Here is a 9,943-nt window from a genome sequence, read left to right on the forward strand (position 1 = left end):
CCAGGAGCAAGGCTGCTGGCAGGCAGTGGCGTAGCACTGCTCCGGCTCGGGCTCTGGCTCCGGTACCAGCTCTGCTGGGGCTCCAGCAGAGGTGGTGTGTCAACGAGGCCACCCTGCAGAACGGGGCCTGTGAGAAGGGTTCCACTGCTGCTCCAAGGACACACAATTTGAAATTCCTTGGTAATTGCCTTTGAGAAGGTAGAGATAATTTCTTTATTTCCATCTCCTAGTTCCATAGGCACATTGAGAAACCATGAACAACTTTAATAAGGAAGAGAATGACTGCCATGTCCTTGAAGGCTTTACTACCAAGGACATTCTGGAACAAAAAATTAATACAGTTTCTTCTGATGATGATAAGGGTGCTTTTTATGTTATGGACCTTGAAGACATTCTAAAGAACCATCTAAGGTGGCTAAGCGCTCTTCCTCATGTTACTCCCTTTTATGCAGTCAAATGTAATGATCTAGCTGCCATCAGAACAGGATTCGACTATGCAAGCAAGACTGAAAGACAGTTGGTGCAGAGTTTTGGGGTACCTCCAGGGAGGATTATCTATGCAAATCCCTGTAAACAAATGTCTCAAATTAAGTTTGCTGCCAGTAGTGGAGTCCAGATGGTGACTTTTTTTTTTTTTTTTTTTTTTTTTTTTTTGGCTTTTTGAGGCAGGGTCTCACTCTAGCCTAGGCTCACCTGGAATTCACTATGTAGTCTTAGGGTGGCCTCGAACTCATGGTGATCCGCCTGCTTCTGCTTCCTGAGTGCTGGGATTAAAGGCATGCACCATCATACCCAGCAAGATGATGACTTTTGATAGTGAAATTGAGTCGATGAAAGTCGACAGAGTGCACCCAAAGGTAAAGCTGGTTTTGAGAATTACCACTGATGATTCCAAAGCAGTCTGTTACCTCAGCGTTAAATTTGGTGCCACACTCAAAACCAGCAGACTTCTCTTGGGATGGGCAAAAGAGCTAAATATTGATGTCACTGGTGTCAGCTTCCATGTAGAGAGGGAGTGGCTGTACGGATCCTGAGACCTTCCTGCAAGCAGTGTCTGAAGCCCGCTGTGTCTACGACATAGGAGCTGAGACTGGTTTCAGCATGTATCTGCTAAACATTGGTGGTGGCTTTCCTGGATCTAAGGATGTGAAGTTTAAATTCGAAGAGCTCACCAGTGTGATCAACCCAGCACTGGACAAGTACTTTCCATCAAACCATGGAGTGAGAATCATAGCTGAGCCAGGCTGATGCAACATTGCATCAGCTTTCACACTTGCAGTCAATATCATTGCCAAAAAGAATGTGGTGAAGGAGCAGACTGGCTCCGAAGATGAATTGAATGAGCAAACCTGTATGTATTATGTGAGTGATGGTGTACATAGATCATTCAGTTGCATCCCTTATGATCATGCACATGCAAAGCCGCTGCTGCAGAAGAGACCCAAGCCAGATGAACAGTGTGACTCCTCCAGCATTGGGGGACCAACATGTGATGGCCTGGATCAGATCGCTGAGTGCTATAACCTGCCTGAAATGCATGTGTGTGATTGGATGCTCTTTGAAAACATGGGCGCATACACTGTGGCAGCTGCTTGGGATTCCAGAGGCCTACTGCCTATTATGTGATGTCACGACCAATGTGGCAACTCATGAGGCAAGTTCAGAAGCATGGCTTCCCACGTGAAGTGGAGGAGCAGGACGTCAGCCCTCTGCTCATGCCTTCGCCCAGGAGAGCGGGATGGACCGTCACCCAGCAGCCTGTGCTTCCCCTAGTATCAGCGTGCCGGTACCATTCTTGTAGCTCTTCACTGCGAGTGTAGCTTGAATTAAGGGATTTGGGGTCCATTTAACTTAAAGACTGCTAGTGTTGAAATGTCTCTGTAAGAGCAGGGCTGGCGCAGATGCAGCAGGATGGAGGGCTAGGCACTGGGGTCACACTTACCTGTGTTCCTATGGAAACTATTTGTTGTCTTTTTTGATTTTGTTTTGTTTTGGTTTGGTTTTTGTTTTTTGAGGTAGGGTCTCACTCTAGCCCAGGATGACCTGGAATTCACTCTAGTCTCAGGGTGTCCTCAAACTCATGGCAATCCTCCTACCTCTGCCTCACAAGTGCTGGGATTAAAGGCGTGTGCCACCATGCCTGGCTTTATGAAAACTATTTGGATATTTTTTATATGGATTTTTGTTCACTTTTCAAGCATACTAAAGTGTGCCCCTCAGCTGCTGAGCAAGCGTTTGCAGCTGGTACAACAGCAGAATGGACCCGAAGCTTAGTGTTGTGACCCATTTTGAAAACAAGTATCTTGAAATTAAAAAATAAAAAAGAATTTAATTATGTGCTGAAGAGATGGCTTAGCAGCAAAGTACTTTTCTGTGAAGCTAAAGGACCCAGGTTCAATTCTCCAGATCCCATGTAAGACAGATGCACAAGGGCACATGCATCTGGAGTTCCTTTGCAGTGGCTAGAGGCTCTGGTGCACCCACCCTTCCTCCCTCCCTCTCTCTCTCTCTCCTTCTCTCTCTTTTTCTCTCCCTCTCTCTGTCCTCTGTCTCTAATAAAAACGGAGTTCAGATACATTTTACATTTAAACCATCACAGGCACATATGTCAACTCCATTCTCTCCTAAAACCTCACTTTAAAGTAAGCAATAAAGAGTGAGTAAACCTATGATTCTTATTCTCTCTGTCCTGTAGGTGACAAGTAAACCTGAAATGCACAGCAGAGCCCCTCATAGTCTTGTGAAGTGATGCAGACATATACCTCTGGAAGTAGTAGACAGAAATAAGGCTGCAAATGAGGAACTGTTTGAGATTTTTTGAGAGAAATTTTTAAAAATAATTTTTATTTATTTATTTGTGAGCAGATAGGAGAGAGAGAATAGGTGAACCAGGGCCCCTAGCCACTGCAAATGAACTCCAGATGCATGTGCCACATTGTGCATCTGGCTTTACATGGGTACTGGGGAATCGAAGTTGGGTGGTTAGGCTTTGCAGGCTCAACCGCTGAGAAATCTCTGCAGGCCTGAGGGACTTTTTTGATTATTTCATTCATTTGAAAAAAATAATGAGTCTATGTATGCATGTATGCAGGTGCACATGCACCACATGTCAGAAGATAACTTTGAGTGTTGGTCCTCACCTTCTGCTGTGTTTGAGATAGGGTCTCCTGATTTTCACCACTGCCTGTGCTGGGCTCTCTGACCTACAAGCATCCAGGGGTTCCATTGACTCCACTTCCCATCAGGAGCCTTGGAATTATAGACATGTGCCACCATGTCTGGCTTTGTATGGGTTCTGAGGAGTCAACTCAGATCCTCATGCTTGCACGGCAAGTGCTTTGCTCCTCAGCCCTGAAAAGACAGAGACTTTTAAAGGAGTTAGGGTACCACCCTTGTCAAGTATACCATCTCCACTTGGTACAGTGGGTAACCACCTTTCTCCAAACTGGAAGAATTCTAGTAATGTATTCACTCAAAACTGAATGGTTGCAACACCAACTATTGCTAAGGGTAGGAAACCATCTTGACAACAAAGGGCTTAAATAAGATTGTGCACTGCAAATATTGAAGATTCCATTCCTCATCTGCCATTCAGCAACTTGAATGTGAGCAGCCAGACATAGATCCTCCAAGCAGGAAACTGAATTCTCTCTGGGAATCTAGCCAGTCCAAAAAATAAAAAATAAACACATAAATAAATACCTCCTTAGGGAACCACCAAGGAAAGGGCACAACTAGACACCATAAGTAAGAAAAAGAAAAAGAAAAAACTTGTGTATGCAGAGCTTCCTTTATTTTTCTTTGATAAGGTCTCACTATGGAGTTTGGGCCAGCTTCAAACTTGCAATTCTCTTACCTCTGTCTCTGATTGGTAAGCACTATACCTAGTTCCCCCCGCCCACAAAAAAACCATTTTTATCTAATAATAGCAGATAGTCAAATGGTATCTAATATAAGAAGCAGACCAAAGTAGACATATTGAATTTAAAACATCTGGGGGGGCTGAGGAGATGCCTGCAAAGCCAAAGGACCCAGGTTCAATTCCCCAGGACCCACGTAAGCCAGATACATAAGGTGGCACACACATCTGGAGTTTGTTTGAAGTGGATGAGAGCCCTGGCATACCCATTCTCTCTCTATTTCTCATTATTTTCACTTAATTTTTTGTCCAGCCAATTTCTTTCCTTAATATAAAGAGCAAAAGCATCTGTTGGAGTTTTTCTTTTTTTTTTTTCTTTTCTTTTTTTTTTTTTTTTTAGTCTCTCAAATAACTGCATATTTCCTTTAACCCAAGCTGCTCTCACTCTTGGTTGGAGAATCTGTTTTATTTTACAGATAGCAGAGAAAATGGAGAACTAAGATCCACTAACATGACAAGAAAATAGCTGACTACCCACCACGAGACATGCCACCTCTACCACATCTACAAGGGCCCAGGAGAAATTGCAGAAGAAGTAGTGACATGAATACTACTGCTCTCACTGCTAGCCTAACAGGGTTAGACCTAGCCTAGGGTAATGGTGGCAGACACTGTGATTAATCAAAACCCATCAAAGCAGAAATCCAGAGGCTACTGAGAACTCAACACTAAATCAGACTGCCAATAGGCCTGCCATAGCCTAGGGAACATGGCAGAAGAGGGGGTGGAAAGATTGTAAGAGCCACAGAGTGGGTAGGAATACTCTGAGGCATGGTCCCCACTCCCTCCACCTGCTACCCCACAGGGACTGACTGAGGCCTTCATGACCCCATAGTGAATACCATAACCCTGCTAAGGAGGGCCCCCAGGGTAATGAGAGCAGGAGTGAGGGGACATACATATATATATATATATATATATATATATATATATATATATATATACACATATATATACATACATATATATGTACATATATATACATACATATATGTGTGTGTAATATACTTGCATATGTAGTAATTATATATATGATTAAATTTTTTTTTAATTGAATACTAACAATAAAACTCAATGAAAGCCAGACATGGTGGTACATGCTTTTAGTCTTAGCACGTGGGAGGCTGAAGCAGAAGGATCACCATGAATTCAAAGCCTACCTGGGGCAACAGAGTGAGTTACAGGTCAGCCTGGGCTAAGAATGAGACCCTGCCTCAAACAACAACAAAAACTCAAGAAAGGGGAAGGAAGATAAAATGGAGGAAAATATCACAAAAAAGAAGAAAAAGGTCGGGAATTATCGAGAAAAGCTGACTGGGGTAACCCAAAACTCACCAAAGTGCTGAGAAGAAGGAACAGTAGAGTGTTTAGCACTAAGTGAAACATGCCTATCACACCTTCCAAGGCTCAGGGATCATTGCCTAACAGGTGGCAGAAAGAATGTAAGAGCCAAAAGAGGACAAGGCATGATTAAAATACTATCTTCCAGACACTAAGTGGCCTTGATAGTCATGACCTCACAGTGGCTGACACTAACTAAATAAGAACTGCATAACAGGAGGAAAACATGATGCATCAAAATAGTAGGGAAACTAGAAAGAAGGGATTGTGTGCAAGGAGGATTTGGCAGGGGAAAAAGGTCAGGTAACATGAGGAGATTATGGTCATGGTGTATTAGTTGTGGTCATTCTCAATTTTGAAAAAAGGGAGAAGCCAGACATGGCGGTATACACCTTTAATCCCAGCACTCGGGAGGCAGAGGTAGGAGGATCACTGTGAGTTCAAGGCCACCCTGGGACTATGTGGTGAATTTCAGGTCAGCCTGAGCTAGAGTGAGACCCTACCTCGAAAAACAGAGGGGGGGGGGCGGGGAAATTATGAATTAATCCAGTTGATCTACCATCAAAGTAACAGGCATTTAAGAACTATAAAGCTATATAAAAAAAACCAGAAAACCACAAACAAATCATGCAAGAAAAGTTAGCAGCTTCAAGGTTGTGAGTTTCAACACTGAAAATTGCTCAGCAGAATAAACAAAAATAATATATCCCAGAAGCTTTCACATAGGTCAGGCAAGTTTCCTACAAAGGTAAAAATGGCAGTCGGCAGGTCCAGGAAGCTTACGGCGGTTCAGAGGCTGCCAGGTTCATAGCCTGGTCTTCAGCTCGGCTTCAGCCTGCTGCTGCCATGCTGCCTCCCTGCCATGAAGTGTCCTGTCACGCCATGAAGTAAAAGTCTAAGCTGAAAATAAACCCTCCCCTCTTCCTTGAGCCCCTTCTAGTTGGGTATTTATTCACAGCAACAAGAAAGTAACAATCCTACAACACAGCTGTGGAAATTCTCCCCCTGCGATGGAACCCACAGTCTTTGAGAAAATGCAGCTGTTCTTGGACTCCCACCTCTGCAGAGTCCAGCTACCTACAGGCCAGCCAAGGACCTGCTGCAGAGGAGACGTGCCTGTCTTCACACTCGCACCACAAGGAAGACCATGTGAAGGCTTCATCCACGCAGCTGGTGCCAAGGGTAACAGTCAAGAGGTGCCATGAATACACTGGGATAGTTTGGTTGCTAGGACCACAAAACTTTCTTGTCAGTTGACTGCTAGCTTCCACCAGTTGTTTCTTTAAAAATCAGTCAAAACTGCTCTATAATTGGATTGAGGCCCTGTTAGTGGGAGGAAATTCACATCTGGTACTGAAAACCAAGTCAAAATCTTATGGCTTGGGAGGACATAAGCCCTAGAGGGAAGCTAACACTCTTCTTTACCTGAGTATGTTGAGCCTTTCAAATTGGTTTTTAAATGTATATGTTTATGCCTATTGTATATGTTTATGCCTTTGTTTAGATAAGCTTCTTTTTCCACATGCCAGTGAATATTGGTGAAACCCAAGACTCATCAAAGTCAAGATAAGAAGAGAAAGCCCAGTGCTTGACACTGGATGAGTTATCTCTGCCACACCTGCCAGGGTTCAGAGAACATTGCAGAGAAATTGGCAGAAAGAATATGAGTGCCCGGGAAGCACTTCTCTTAATGTTCACACCAATATATTAATGCTACTGTCACTTTTGGTTAGAGAAGATTCTCTTTTCAGATGGCAGTGACCTTGGGATGACTACGAAGGCACCATGGTGCTGAGAAGAAGTGACAGAAGAGTGCTCAGTACTGAAACATCTCTATCGCACCTTCCAAAGCTCAGGCAGAAAGAATGTAAGAACCAAAGGAAGGGTAGGACTCCTTATAACTTGCTCCTCCAGACACCAAATGGCCTGGATATCCATAACCTCACAGTGCCTGACACTACCTACACAAGACAATCATAATAGGAGAAAAAGATCATGACATCAAAATAAAAGAGAGACTGAGGGCTGGAGAGATGGCTTAGCAGTTAAGGCATTTGCTGGCAAAGCCAAAGGACCTCAGTTCAATTTCCCAAGACCTATGTAAGCCAGATGCACAAAGTGATGCATGCGTCTTGAGTTCATTTGCAGTAGCTGGAGGCCATGGCATGCCTATTCTCTTTCTCTCTCTCTGCCTCTTGCTCTCTCAAATTAAATTAAATAAATAAAATAAAACATTAAAAAAAGAGAGAGAGGGCTGGAGAGATGGCTTAGTGGTTAAGCGCTTGCCTGTGAAGCCTAAGGACCCCGGTTTGAGGCTCGGTTCCCCAGGTCCCACATTAGCCAGATGCACAAGGGGGTGCATGCATATGGAGTTTGTTTGCAGAGGCTGGAAGCCCTGGTGCACCCATTGTCTCTCTCTCCCTCTATCTGTCTTTCTCTCTGTGTCTGTCGCTCTCAAATAAATAAATAAAAGAATGCCATTACTTTAAAAAAAAAGAGAGAGAGACTGATTGAGAGGGGGAGGGGATATGATAGAGAGTGGAGTTTCAAAGGGGAAAGTGGGGGAAGGGAGGGAATTACCATGGGATATTGTTTACAATTAGGGAAGTTGTCAATTATTCATATATATATATATATATATATATATATATATATATATATATACATATATATATACACACTATATATATATGTATATATATACACATATATATGTATATATATATATATACATACATACATACATACATACGCACACATACACATACATACATACATATGAGGGCTGGAGGGATGGCTTAGCTGTTAGGGCATTTGCCTGCAAAACCAAAGAACCCAGGTTCAATTTCCTATAACAAATACAGAGATCCTGGCAGTTATAAGAAATCCCCCAATGGAAAGTTAGCCAGATGCACAAGGGGGCACACATATCTAGAGTTTGTTTGCAGTGGCTAGAGGTCCTAGTGCACCCATTCTCTCTCTCTCTCTCTCTCCCTCCTTCCCTCCCTCTCTCTCGCTTTCCCTCCCTCTTTTGCTGTCAAATAAATAAATAAATAAACAATATGAGTGCTGCTCTCAGTGCCAGCCAGAAAAGCTTCTCTGTGGAGATAGTGGTAGACACTGAGGAGACTTATAACTTATCAAAGCTGAAATTAGAGGCTGTTGAGAGTTCAACCCTAAACGAGACATCTCCATCACACTCTGCAAGGGGTAGGGACCATCACAGAAGAGGAGGTTGAGAACATGTGAGAGCCACAGGGTGGGAAGCACACTGGGCCGCTGTCCCCTGGACGCGAGCTGACCAGTGCATCCGCCATCGCACAGTGGCCGTCGTCCCACCGCTACTCCTGCCCCAGACCTGCGCAACACGGAGTCCGTCAACACTTTAACACAGACAACAACAACAAGACATCCAAACAGAAGAAAGCCTTCTTGGAAAGAGGAGGGTACTCAGCAGAATATGGGTAGAGGAGTGGGGGCCAAAGTATTAGGTTGAAATATAATTAAATTATCAGTATTTTAATATGCTAAAATTCTCTATAAAATGAGTAAAAGGCCCCAACCAAAAAACATAGGCTTACAGATTGGGTTAAAAGGCAGGATTCTGCCCCCAACATCTCAGCACTGAAGCAGACCAAAAATGAACCCAACATGGCTCAGGAAAATCTTGCGGAAGAGGGGGCGGAAAGAATGTCAGAGTCACATGTTGGGTCATGATTTGCAGAGACATTTATCATACCAATAACTGGGGGCTAACTCCACAATGCACGACCCATTTTCATTAACAAGGAGGGTCTAATGGGAAGGGGTAGATCACAGATGAGCCTAAATAATGGTACCAAACTGCCTGTATTTACTGAAAAGAAAACTAATAAATTAAATTTAAAAAAAAAAAGGCAGGATTCTTTTGTTTGTTGCCTCCAAAATCCTTATCTCTCCATAAAAAACAGACACTATCTTAAGGTGAAAGGATGGAAAACAGTATTCCAAGAAAATGGGTCTAGGAACCAAGCAGGTATTGCTATCCTAATATCTGACAGGTGCCGGGTGTGGTAACATTTGCCTTTAATCCCAGCCCTTGGGAGGCAGAGGAAGGAGGATCACTGTGAGTTCAAGGCCACCCTGAGACTTCATAGTGAATGCCAGGTCAGCTGGACTAGAGTGAAACCCTACCTTGAAAAAAGAAAAAGAACAAACATAAACTAATATCTGACAGGATAGACTTCAAACCAACATTAGTGAGAAAAGATAAAGAAGGTCACATTATATTCATTAAGGAAAAATTCAAAAGGAAAACATTGCAATTCTAAACATATATGCACCTAACATGGGTGCATCAAACAAACTTCATCAAACAAACACTATTAGACTTAACGTCACATGTAACACTAAGTACGACTGTAGTGGGTGACATCAATACCCCACTCTCATCTACTAACAGTTCATCCTGACAAAAATAAACAGAGAGCCGGGCATGGTGGTGTATGCCTTTAATCACAGCTCTTGGGAGGCAGAAGTAGGATGATCAGTGTGAGTTCGAGGCCACCCTGAGGCTTTGTAGTAAAATCCAGGTCAGCCTGGGCTAGAGTGAGACCCTACCTCAAAAGACCAAAAATAAATAAATAAATAAACAGAGAGACATCTGGTTAAATGATGTCATAGAACAAATGGACATAAAGATAT

At 43.2% G+C, this 9,943-nt stretch overlaps 1 pseudogene; it reads left to right on the forward strand.

Moving 5' to 3' along the window:
* The first annotated feature begins 253 nt into the window (after positions 1-253).
* LOC101610552 lies at positions 254-8,728 on the forward strand (annotated as a pseudogene).
* Positions 8,729-9,943: the final 1,215 nt, after the last annotated feature.

The sequence above is a fragment of the Jaculus jaculus genome, chromosome 13, assembly GCF_020740685.1.
Source record: "Jaculus jaculus isolate mJacJac1 chromosome 13, mJacJac1.mat.Y.cur, whole genome shotgun sequence".
Taxonomy (NCBI): Eukaryota; Metazoa; Chordata; class Mammalia; order Rodentia; family Dipodidae; genus Jaculus; species Jaculus jaculus.